The following is a 13444-nucleotide window of genomic DNA, read 5'->3' as shown; positions in this document are numbered from 1 at the left end:
ATCACCTTGGGTCGCTAGAGTTGTTCTTTGCCTTCCTCTGCATCTCCTCCTCACTCGCTTCTCGCCCCTACAACCCCACTTTGGGATGTGCTGCAGCTGGAAGGGTTGAAGCTAGGCTTCCAGCAGCCCTATGGGAAGGTTACACCCTTCGGGCTTCCTCCTGATCCAGTCCTGATTTCTCTGACCCTGCTTTAAATATTCCTTCTATCTCTCAGTTCCTCTCTCCTTACAATATGCCTGGGTCGAAAAGAAAGGCTCAAATACACTAAAAGGCTATACACAAGGCTGTTCATTGCAGCACAGTTGGAAACAGGATAAGACTGGAAACAAACGTCTATCAACAGGTGGTTGAAAAAGCTGCCACGTGCAAGCATCCAGCTGCATCCTGGTTAAGACTGACGCAGGGGACTGGACCACTGACCCCGGCTTGTCTCCCTGTCTCCTCCTCCATCTTACCTCCTGCAGCCCCAGTGGCCCTGCACAGGGCTTTGACCCATCTGAACCCCATCCTGAAAACCGACATACGCAAAACTTTTCTAGTTCTTCATAATACTCAGAAACCAAAATTAATCCCACGACCAGATGCATCCTCCTCTCAAAACCACATCACTACTACCCGCAACAAAAGTCTTGATCATTCCTAGTGTTGCCATGTGAGGGACTGAAGTTAAACCCAGAGAAGGACTGCTCCAGTTTCCTGAGTGAGCCCAAAAAAGTAAAAGGGCGAGGAGGTTGGAAACGCAGAGACGAAATGACCTCTGGACAGTAAAACCCACGATTTGTGCCAGTTTGGGATGATTATGGGTTCCTTCCTCTTCCTCCCTTCAGCCCAGCTGGGGACTGGGTAGGCGGATGGGACCAGGCGTCTCTGGGCTTTTCCTGCCGCCTCGCTCCGGTAGGGAGAGGGCGGTGTTGCAGGAGGCGTGGGGAGTCGCCCGCCAGACCACGCTGCTGCCGGCGCGTGGCTGCGCAGCGGGAGGGCGGGCCCAGGTGTCGGGGCGGGAGTGAGCCAACGCCCGGAGCGCGGATTCCAGGGGCGCTCAGTCAGCCCTGGCCAGGCTCCCCCATCCGGTTCCCCTAGTCGCCCACAAGGCGCCGCCGATTACATAAACAGCCTTCACCTCCCTGCGGAGGGGACAACCAAGGGCTGGGGACACACAGGCCGAGACCCGAAAGTAACGCCCCTCCGGACTTTTATTCAGAATCAGCCGGGACTGCCCAAATTCCCTATTTACAGTTCTCACAGCCCTCGTCATGGTCATGGACTTCGCGCCTTTTACCTTGTTTCCTTTCATTGTGTACAGATTCAACTTCCTTACTACAAAGGGAGATCTTTCCCAACTGTCTTAAGTTGATTTTATACTTCCTGACTCTACCAACCCCTGACACTTAGCACGGACCCTGGAATGGGATACTTGATTAATAAATATTTACTAAATTAAAACCATGCCCTAATTTCTCTTTTCCCGCGAAAGACTGATGTCTTGGAAATCCCACTCAATTTTCGTGGACCAGCTCCACCTCACCTCCTCCAGGAAGCTTTCCCCAGGCAGGGTTCCTGGTTCTTTCTTTTGGAAAAGTGTGCACACTCCCAAAGCCACTACAGCCATCTCCCTGCAGCACTTATGGCAAGTTGACTGTGAAGTCCTCGAGAACAGAAGCAGCGTCTCACTCCTTTTCGTTTCACTCTCCCACGCTCCTTGAGCACTACAGGGCCTGGTTCCTAAAGGGATGTAAATGAAGGAAGGGTTCAAAGTAAATGAAAGAATACTTTGTAGCAAGGTTTAAATTTGGGGAGGTCTTCCAACCTGGACCTTAACCTTGAACTATGACCACACTCTTCTCAGCCGTGAGGGATAGGGGTCCCCTCTTTAGGAGCCTCTCAGAAGCTCATTTACTCATAGAGAGTCCTGGTCATTTATTCGATGTTATGGCTGGGAAGTCAAGTGAATGCTGAACCCTGGCCAAGATTTCCGTTCCCCAGTCCAAAGTGTTTTCTGCCTCTTCACACAGTTATGATACTACTAACAGCATGTTTACAACGTTGAACAGTTTACTAAATGGATTCAGATACATTATTCCATTTGCTTCTCACAACTGCTTAAATTAGGTATCGTTACATTCCCATATTCCAAATATGGTATGAATGTTCAAACTCAGGTCTTTCAACCCAAAGCACATGCAAAGTTGTCTTGAAAAGATAAAATCTCATAAAATATATGATAAAATGGCTATAACAAATAATAACTTTCCATGGTATTTCCCTACACAGACAGACAGACACACACACACACGTATACATGCACACACACACACTTATCTGCTATATTAGTTTCCTAGGGCTTCCATAACACATCACCATAGACTGCGTGGCTTGAAACAATGACACATTCTCTTACAGTTCTGGAAGCAAGAAGTCTGAAATCAAGGTGTCAGCAGAGCCATGCTCTCTCCAAAGGCTCTAGGAAAGAATGCTTCATTGCCTCTTCTAGCTCCTGGTGTTTGCTGGCAATCCGCGGCATTCTTTGGCTTATAGATGCCTCACTCCAATCTCTGACAGCATTTTCACATGGCCGTCTCCCATGTGTCTGTGTCAAAATTTCCCTCCTCTTATAATGGCCCACCCTGATCCAATATGATCTCATTTGAACTTGATGAAAAGACCCTATTTTCTTTTTCTCTTTCTCTCTTTCTTTCCTTCCTTCCTTCTTTTCTTTCCTTCCTTCCTTCCTTCCTTCCTTCCTTCCTTCCTTCCTTCCTTCCTTTCCTTCCTTCCTTCCTTCCTTCCTTCCTTCCTTCCTTCCTTTCCTTCCTTCCTTCCTTCCTTCCTTCCTTCCTTCCTTCCTTCCTTCCTTCCTTTCTTCCTTCCTTTCTTTCTTTCTTCCTTTCTTTCTTTCTTTCTTTCTTTTTCTTTCTTCTTTCTTTCTTTCTTTCCTTCCTTCCTTCTTTCTTTCTTTCAACAAGGTCTGGCTCTATCACCCAGGCTTCAGTGCAGTGGCATGATCTCGGCTTACTGAAACCTCCGCCTCACTGGCTCAAGTGATCTTCCCACATCAGCCACCCGAGTAGGTGGGACTACAGGCACACAGCACCATGCCTGGCTACTTTTCATATTTTTTGTAGAGACAGGGTTTTGCCATGTTGGTCAGGCTGGTCTCCAACTCTTGAGCTCAAGCGATCTGCTCACCTTCGTCTCCCAAAGTGCTGGGATTACAGGGGTGAGCCACCTCATCTGGCCAAGACCCTATTTTTGAATAAAGCCACATACATAGGTACCTGGGGTTAGGACTTCAATACGTCTTGTGCAGACACAATTCAACCCACAACTCCATAATCTGTCACCCACAGGAAAGTGAGGACATAAAAAAGAAACAATGGTATTGGAAAAGAGAGCCAAGGGCAACACTTAAGAGATAGTGGGGATAGAGGGTGTATTCTCCAGGGAAGGTCACATTTGAGTATCGGGCCTGGAAAACCAAAGAAAGGAGAAAGATGGTTTTCTAAAGCTAAAAGAGGAAAAAGCATGGTGGGAGTGGAGAAGTCATTAGGAGGGTGGAAGAGCTGCTCCCTAGGGAGGGAGAGTAAGAGCCACTCCACTCCTGGGGAAATCCAGTGAAAACTGGGGCAAGTGTCAAGAGATGGAGACCCACGGTACTGAGCCCTTTCCCCTACCAGAGTGGTCCCCTTGAGGAGCCAGGGGTCTGCAAGCTCCCAAAGCATATTCCCACAGAAACTCTGGGGTCATGAAGTCATCTTTTCTCCCTTCCCAGACCTGATCCTGCTGCCTGTTTTCTACTCATTGTTGCTACCAACCCCCACCCAGTCACCCAACCTAGGTGTTATCCTCAACTCTTTCTTCTTCCTCATTCTTACAGTCCTTGAGGCCCCAACCTCCTTGATGTTAGCGCCTACCACAGGACTCCACCCACCTTCCTCCTAGCACTGTCTAGATCAGCCCTCACCTGGATTATGACAGCTGCCTTTCTCATCTCCCTGCCTCCAGATTTATTCTGCCCAATCCATCTTCCATTACCCAGGCCAAAGTCTATGCTTTTCTAAAATTTTATTTTGAAAATCTTCTGACAGAAGAGTTGAATGAATTTTACAGTGACCATCCACATACCACCACCTACATTTTATCATTAGCATTTTACTGTACTTGCTTTATCAAATATGTTTCCATCAATCCATTCCTTCATCCTTCTATCCTTCTTATAATTTTACGCATTTTGAAGTAAGTTGCAGATATTCAAATGATTTCTAAAAATATAATCTGGTCATGTTAGAACTTGTTGGACTTTCAATAATGCCCCCCTTCTCTAAAGGATAAAGCCTGAACTCCACGTTGGCCTGCCTTCAGCCTAACCCCTGCCCCCACCTGCTTCCCATTTTTCACTCTAGAAAGGCCAAATTGCCTAAAATTCCCCACTCACCACACTGTTTACATCTCCCTGACCCGCTTTCATTGTTCCTTCTTCTTAGCTTGTCCTCAGCCTTCCAGGGCCTCAAATGCCTCCTTCCCTGAAAACCTTTCTTGATCCCCCACTCCTCTCCGACACTAGTTTAGGCACCACCTCTATAAGCACATAGCAGTCCCCAGGGCATACCTTGATCACTGCACTAATCTCCACAATCAAGATGATCTGTTTATGTGTGTTTCTCACCGCTACCCCAACTGAGAGCTTCCTAAAGATTCAGGGATCCTGCTTTATTTGTCTATTGTCCTTGGTACCTAGAACAGTCTATGGCATGTGTGGGTGTTCCATAAATATTTGTTGAGTGAATGCATTACTGGTTTTGTCCTTTCTAAGAGCACCTCCTGCCTTTGTACCAGCTTCTCCCACACAACATGGGGCCAGGTCTTCAATGTAGATCCCAGAAAGTTAAGAAGGAAGCAAAGAACACTGAGTGTTATCCGTGTTTTCCAGCCAAAGACTCCCCAGGAACATAACTGTCATTAAACACGCTGGGTTTATTACTCCTTGCAGCAATGGAGAATGCACCCCATGGGGAGTGTGGGACATCTTAATAAGAGTGTTAGGAAAAAACCTATGATAGGATTTGGGTTTTGGTTAGGTGATTTGGGGAAAGGTCTAAGGAAGTGGGGGTTTACTCTGGATTAATGCTGTTAGAAAGCAGAGCAGATCCTGTGAATGAATACCCAAATAAATATTTTCTATAGGGAGGGGAGACTAGAATGAGGAGAAAGCTATAATTGGTAAAGAAGTAGCAAACATTTCTGTTAACCAAGAGAAGGGGTGTTTGGTATTTTGTGGGTGGCACAGTGTCTTTTTTTGGGTCTGTGCTCAGAAAAACTTATGAAGCAGCCTTGCATTGTCTCACTTTATCAAGGTCCAAGAGTAAACTTGTCTGAGATTGGTATTCTGTAATATAGTTTATGCCTAATAGGTGAATAACATGGTTTAGCTGTGTTAGGCCAACTTCTGAATGTCAGAGGCTGCTCTTCTTTTTTCTCTCAGTGCTTAGGTGGGGAAATGGGAAAAAGATGAATTAGTGGGGTTGGGGCATGTGTACAGATGTGTGCAGAATCCAGTTCAATGCAAAAAACTTTTCTTTTTTTTTTTTCTTTTTTCTTTTTGAGACAGACTCTTGCTCTGTTGCCCAGGCTGGAGTGCAGTGGTGCAATCTCAGCTCACTGCAAGCTCTGCCTCCTGGATTCACGCCATTCTCCTGCCTCAGCCTCCACAGTAGCTGGAACTACAGGTGCCTGCCACCATGCCTGGCTAATTTTTTGTATTTTGTTTAGTAGAGACGGTGTTTCACCGTAGCCAGGATGGTCTCGATCTCCTGACCTCGTGATCCACCCACTCAGCCTCCCAAAATGCTGAGATTACAGGCTTGAGCCAATGCTCCCGGCCACAAAATTTTTCAAATAGAGGAAGTCTGGAGTTTATTTCCAAGGTGTCCACCTCCCCAATCCAGGCATATATTTCCAGGTCACAGTGCTGACACTTTCAACCTCCCGCAGTCACAGACCCCATGGTCATGGAAGGGGACACGTGGCCCAGGTCCCTGGTGGCTCTGAGTTGTGGGGAGGGAGGAGCCAGTGGCTTTGGCTGGGACCTCTCTCAGGCTTCTACCTGGACATCCCTTGTTCTCCCAGGGCAAACACTCTGAAGCTTGTTTTCTTGGCTGACTGTTTTTGTTTGTCATCCTGCCTGGTATCACAGCCTCCTGGTGACTCCCAAACCTACTCCTTTGAGCCCTGAGGAAAACCTATTAGATATGAATTCTTTGTTGGTTTTGTGACAGTGGCCTCTGACCAGACGGGTTCAGCTCCCTGGACCCCAAGGGCCTTGTTGTCTCTGCTCCCTGCCTTCTGGGGTAATGATCTCACCCTTGCCCCCAGTTTCAGGGATCCAGTGACTCACTGCAGAATAAATCAACAGCATGGCAGATGCCTGGCACCTGAGGTCTCTGACACTCTCTAAGGATATGGGACTGGGTGATCTTTTTTCCTTCAGTCTGGTGCTTCTGTCTGACTGTTAGTGATTCCCCTTTCCTGATAAAGGCTTTAATATTTCCTTCAAATCAGACAGCCCTGAAGTTGCTGCCTCCTGCCTTCATTATTCCTTTCTGCACAAGGCTGAATTGATTCTGTTCTGAAATGTTCCTAATCCTTGCCCTCCACACACATACTCACCAATGCATGGCTTGCTTTTTCACGGCCTCTTGTCTTCTGCTTCTCTACCTTTTGGTTCAAATCTTCTTCTTCTTCTTCTTCTTCTTCTTCTTCCTCTTCCTCTTCCTCTTCCTCTTCTTCTTCTTCTTCTTCTTCTTCTTCTTCTTCTTCTTCTTCTCCTTCTCCTTCCTCTTCCTCTTCCTCTTCTTCTTCTTCCTCCTCTTCTTCTTCCTCCTCCTCTTCTTCTTCTTCTTCTTCGTCTTCGTCTTCGTCTTCGTCTTCTTCTTCTTCTTCTTCTTCTTCTTCTTCTTCTTCTTCTTCTTCTTCTTCTGCTTCTGCTTCTTCTTCTTCTTCTTCCTTCTTCTTCTTCTTCTTCTACTTTTTTACTTTTATGAAGTCTTGCTCTGTCACCCAGGCTGGAGTGCAGTGGCACATCTCAGCTCAGTGCAACCTCAGCCTCCCGGGTTCAAGGGCTTCTTCTGCCTCGGTCTCTTAAGTAGCCGGGATTACAGGTGCCCACACCACACCCAGCTAATTTTTTGTACTTTTAGTAGAGATGGGGTTTCGCCATGTTGGTCTGGCTGGTCTCGAACCCCTGATCTTGGGTGATCCGCCCACCTTGGCCTCCCAAAATGCTGGGATTACAGGTGTGAGCCACCGTGCAAGCCGAAAGTCTTCTTTAGCTATGATCTTCCTGAATCCTAGTTTGATTTGATCCTTCAGGACATGTTTGTGTGTATTTACACATGTGTGTTTTATACACATAGAAATATGTGTGTGTGTGTGTGTGTGTATGTATTTTTGAAATAGCTATAAACCAGGGACAGTGGGAATAGTGAGGATATGTGTTTGTGGGATCAAGTGAGGTTGTGGTTACAAGAAAAAGCTATATCTTTGATAACAGCAAATCAATAACAGATAATGCCTAAAATTAGAAGAGCAAATAGTAATATAATCCTTGTATTTACAGCTGTGAAAGCGAACACCAAAACAGCTAAAAGAGTTGAAAGTAGTGGAGATGGGGGTGAGGGCTGCCATTTTAAAAAATTAACTCATCAACTTGTTTAACTTTTTATTTGCATATGTAACTGTGATTAAAATCCTAAAAATAATCTAATTGTGTTCTGTGTTCCTTTTTTTTTTCCCTACCAGCCATGTGAAGATCTGTCACCCACTCATTTCCTCAGCCCAGTTTCTCACCCTTGCTTCCTCTCCCCCGACTCCATTTCCAGGGGCCAGCCTTGTCCACCCCTCGGGATCTCTCCTACCTGACTACTCTCCTCCTGCCTCCAATCTATCCACCTGCAGACAGAACAATCTCTACAACCCGTGTCATCAGAGTGTGTTTCACTTCCACTTGAAAATTCTCTGAGACTTGCCTAGTGTAACAGGATTGAGTTATGCCCTCAGTATGACAAGCTCCATGTCCCTCTCAGCGCCAGCCCCAGGCACGCAGCCTGTGCCAGGCTCAGACACACCTCCTTCTCTTGGCTGCCCTGGCTCTGTACTCCCTCTGACCAAAACCCTTCCCCTGTATGTGTTTCTTTACTATGGGTCATAATTTATAGTACGTAATGTTCTGCACTGACTTTTTCTTTTAACCATGATCTTACAGATCTTCTCATGTCAACCCAAATAGGTCATCTTCACTATTTTTAACTGTTACATGAATTCAATTACATAATGTATATAAAAACATTTTGCATGCCATCTGGCATATAGGAAGACTCAAATATATCCTTATCTCATTTAAGTTCCCATCACCGCAACATAATGAAGACACACCCTTTGTCTCCTTTAACACTGTAGTTGTAAGATTCCTCCTCAACTCTTATTACAGCTATGCATTGTGCCTTTTAAAAACATTTAGTATTTTTTTTCATTGAGACAAATCTTGCTATGTTGCCCAGGCTGGTCTCTCACTCCTGGGCTAAGTGATCCTCCTGCCTCAGCCTCCCAAAGTGCTGGGATTATAGGCATGACCCACTGTGCCTTGCCCTATGCAATGGTTTTAAACAGATCATGAATTTAATTAATATCACTGTTCTCCCCATTATTTCTTTAGCTTTTCCATCCAGCTCCCTACACATCCCTCTTTTGTGGATCTCAACTCCTTGGCGCTCTTTCACACACTTTGCTTGCTTGCTTTTCCCTGAAATGCCCTCTGCTATCCCCTTCCGCCATCCACTGGGGAAGTGGTTCCCTTCTTCCCAGACATCCCCTGTAAAAGCTTCCCTAAGCTGCCCTCTCCCAGAGGAACCCTCATCCTATGGGCAGCCCTGCCCCCCCATCTGGTTTGCACCACTCATATCACTCCTTAACAAGAAGGTCAGTCTTTTGAAAGCAGGGTGTCTTAGTATCTTCAGTGCTTAGCATATTGCCTGGCACATAAAAAGTGCCCCGTTAAGTGTTTGCTGGATGAGAATCCTCAACTTCTAAATGTCTAATCTCATTTTTCTATTTAATATGCCACATACAGAAGCAGGTGCTCTGTGGTATAGAGGAGAATGTACATTCTAACTAGCTGTGTGATCTTGGACAACTCACATCACCTCTCTGAGCCTCAGTTTCTTGATCTGTAAAATGAGGGTAATGATATCTATGATGAATGAATGATGAAATAAAATATATGAAGATATTCTAAAAATGTAAAAAGTATTACTATCACTCCTTCTTCAACCTCATTTCAAATTTTCCATAGTTCTGACAAAATCCTCTCCCCAGGTCCAGCCCCTTCTGTAAGATCATGTCTCTCACCCCGACTCCTGATCCTCATTCCTTTCCTTTCCTTTTCTTTTTTTTTTTTTTTTTTTTTGAGATGGAGTTTTGCTCTTGTTGCCCAGGCTGGAGTGCAATGATGCGTCTGCTCACCACAACCTCCACCTCCCGGGTTCAAGCGATTCTCCTGCCTCAGCCTCACCGAGCAGCTGGGATTACAGACATGTGCCACCACGCCCGGCTAATTTTGTATTTTTGGTAGAGACAGGGTTTCTCCATGTTGGTCAGGCTGGTCTCGAACTCCCGACCTCAGGTGATTCGCCTGCCTCAGCCTCCCAAAGTGCTGGGATTACAGGCGTGAGCCACTGCACCCGGCCCCCTCATTCCTTTCTGGTGCTGTTGTTTCGCCCTCTCATTCCCTTCTTCTAACTTGGTAGGCTTTGTTCTTGCCTAATTCCTCTTCAGTGTTCACTTTTCTGTAGCCTTTGCCTTTCTCCTTTCAGCATAGCTCTATCTTCACAGCTTCCTGGAAGCCATCCCAAGAGCTCTTATAGGTTCCTTTCCCTCTGCTTTCTTGAAGCTCCTCCTTGCTCCTCCTGCCACATACACCACCCAGGGGGCAGGGGGGCCTCACACGGGTGTGGATAACTCTACCAAGCGCTGGCTTCAAGGACGCTTGCAAAGGTGCCCAGACATGGCAGATAAAAGGATGCGAGATGCCGTGCTCTGTGCAGGGACGGGCTGGATGAGGGGAGCCAGAGAGTTCAAGGCAGGTCCCGGGGCCAGTTTTCCTTCCAGAGATTCAGGGCAGGCAGGACAGAGCTGGAGGGGTGTGTTTGGGAGACGGGGGAGGTAACATCTGAGGCTCAGGAGGCAGTCAGAGGGAGTGGCTCCTGAACTAATTGGCAGGCTGGATGCCAGCAGCGTGCCGGTGATGTTTTAGCTACTGGTCACCAGAGGAGAGGAAGGAAGGGAGGGAGGGAGAGTCTGTCATGTGGACCAAGACACAGAGGCACATGGGGCCCGCTGTCGGCTGGCTCTCAGCTCATCAGGCTTTTCTAGGTCACTCTGCATTGCCACCTCCCTTGCTGGGTTCCCCTGCTCTGCCTCCTGCTGCCTTGCATGCCCCTGGCTTGGTTTCTCTGACTCATAGTCCACGACCCGGACACTCTCTTCAAGTCTCTGTGTTCCTGGGAGTTGGTGCTCTAACACTGTTGGGGAAGAAGAACTTGAGTCCCAGCATGCAGGTTTTGACATTTATCCTGCATGGCCCCCAGTTTCCTCCCCGTGACTGGAATGTGACACAGGCTCCTGGAGTTGTTAAGAAAGTAGTAAAATCTTTAATGATTTGAAAATTATAAAATTACAAAATTATTACTGTGTTAAAATGAACTATCCTTGTTCTTTTTGTTTCTCCACCACTCCTAATGTCAGATATGCCTGCATTGGGCTACTCAGTTCACAATGCTGTTGGATGGCCCACAGGCCTCCTGGCTTCACATGTCCAACATGCCACCCCTGATCTTCCTGCCCAGGCCAGCTCCTCACAGTTCTTCCCACTGCAGTCACTGGCAGCTCCATCCTCCCGTGCTGGGGCCAAACTCATTAGAGCTTCCTGCCTCCTCCTTTGCTCTCACACTCCACAACCAATGCAGAAACTCATGTCCAGAAATCAGCCCCTTCCCACCACCTCCAATCTCTGCCAGGCTCACCTCACCCAGTACTAAAGAAACTCCTGACAATGACAAGGACCTGCAGAGTTGGCCAGTCACCTCTCTGACTTCCTACTCCACACCTGCTGCTCCCTCTGGTCCAGCCACATGGCCTCATGTTAAATCTCAAACACATGAGCAGCTTCAGCAATTGCCTCTGCCTTTCCTTTCATCTGGAGATACTTCCTTCAGATAAGCACTTGACGACTTCCTTTACCACCTTCAAATATTTGCTCAAATAGAATCTATTGAGATTGTAACTCTATCTACTCCATCCATCATTGAGAAGGCCCATCTCCCTAGGTGATATTTAAGGGGAGACCTGAGAGATGAATAAGAGATCATCATGCTCAGAGAGGAGAGAAGGGCATTCCAGGCACAGGTAACAGCTTTGCATCAACCTAGAGGCAAGAACAGTTTGGGCTATAAGCAAAGTTGACACATGATGAGTTGGGAGTAAAGATGGCACAAGATAATAATGAAGACTTAGAGACTGGAGCAAGCAAAAACTTAGGTTTTAGTAGTGGAATAAGCAAGAGTGCAATGGGGGAAGATCCAGGGCCACTACTTGCTAATGGCATTCCCCAGAGTTGTATAAGGCAGTCATCCCAAAGAGAGAAAACTATGCTAGTATTTGTATCTTTCTTCCCAGCTTTATGTTGCTTCATGGTACCTACCATACATTCCACTTATTTATTTGTTAATGAGCTGTTCTCCCCACTGGAGTTTAATTCCCATGAGGGCAGGTTCCTGTCTGTGTTGATCTCCACTGAGTCCCCAGCTTTCAACACTGTATCTGGCACATAGTAGGTCCTTCATAAGTATTTTTGAATAAATAAATATAAATTACTTCTATCATCCCTAAAACAATTTTTTTATATAAGTATAATTGTTTTCACTTTATAGTCACAAAACTAACAAGAGTCAAGTCAAATCTTGACACCCTACTGTTTCTAAGTGGTGTCAGTGTTCCTTCATACTGTATAATTTCTTATCTGGTTTAGTCAAAATGGGCAAAGGCTTCAGTTTTTTTCAATTTTAAAATGAGGAGTTTGGACTAATGGATTGCCCATTTGCTAGAGGATGATGCCTGCTCCTTCCTCCAGGGCCTCCCTTGCTGCTCCAGTCCAAGTTCTTTTCCCTCTTCTAGCCTCACCTCTTCTGGGGTCTGGACAACAGAGGTTAAATGGTTTAAAGGCCCACTGGGAGACTGTGAATCACAGAAGCACAGGAATCCTTTCCATTTCTAGCTGCCTACACTCCATCTATCTCACTGGCTGAGACTTCGATTCTATCGAGGAGATAGGATGACTACAGAGCAGAAAGAAAGAGCAGAAAATGAAAAGGAGAAAATGATGAAGGGGAAGGCAGGGAGGAAGGAGAGAAGGACAGAGCAAACAGATCTCAGTGCATGTTAGGGAATATTCTGCAGAGAGGAGAAGCAGTTATTGTGGACTGTTGTCCAACTGAAACAAAATATCTCATCACTTTGTCCTTACCCCCTCTCTTGTGATCCCATCTCAACATCCAAAGCTGTTTGGATGCTTAAGAATGTAGTCCATTTCTGTAACAGCCTTGCAATTACACAGTCATCCATTCCAGAAATTAGAAATTCATCCTTGATTTTCCCCTCCCTCATGGCCCAAAGGCCACTTCAATGTTTTGTCAATTCTATCTACAAAATACACTTCAAATTGGCCTGCTCATTTTCAGCTCCACTGGATCCTACTATCTCAAGCCATCATCCTTTCTCACCTAAATTACTGGCATAGTTTTCTCTCTTTGGGATGACTGCCTTATACAACTCTGGGAATGCCATTAGCAGGTAGTGACCCTGGGTCTCCCCCATTCCACTCTTGTTTATTCCACTACTAAAACTTAAGATTTCACTTGCTCTAGTCTCTGCCTAAGTCTTCATTATTATCTTGTGCCGTCTTTACTCCCAACTCATCATGTGTCAACTTTGCTTAAATTAGCCCAAATAGTTCTTGCCTCTAGGTTGTTGCAAAGCTGTTACCTGTGCCTGCAATGCCCTTCTCTCCTCTCTGAGCATGATGATCTCTTATTCATCTCTCAGGTCTCCCCTTAAATATCACCTCGGAAGATGTGGCTTCCTCAATGTTCCCCATCTAAATTAAGGACTTCTGCTCTCAGTCTCTGTGCTGGATATTTGTCAAAATGTCAGATTTATCAAATAAAAGTACAGGATGTCCATTTAAATCTGAATTTGAGATAAATAATACACAATTATTTTGTGTAAGTATGCCCCATTCAGTATTTGGGAGATACTTATACTAAAAAATCATTGTTTATCTGAAATTCAAATTTAACTGGATATTCTGCATTTTATCTGCCAACCCTACATATGTGG

Source organism: Pongo abelii, chromosome 5 (assembly GCF_028885655.2).
Source record: "Pongo abelii isolate AG06213 chromosome 5, NHGRI_mPonAbe1-v2.0_pri, whole genome shotgun sequence".
In the NCBI taxonomy this organism is placed as follows: domain Eukaryota; kingdom Metazoa; phylum Chordata; class Mammalia; order Primates; family Hominidae; genus Pongo; species Pongo abelii.
The sequence above is the reverse complement of the archived record's forward strand: the minus strand, read 5'-3'. Positions refer to the sequence as shown.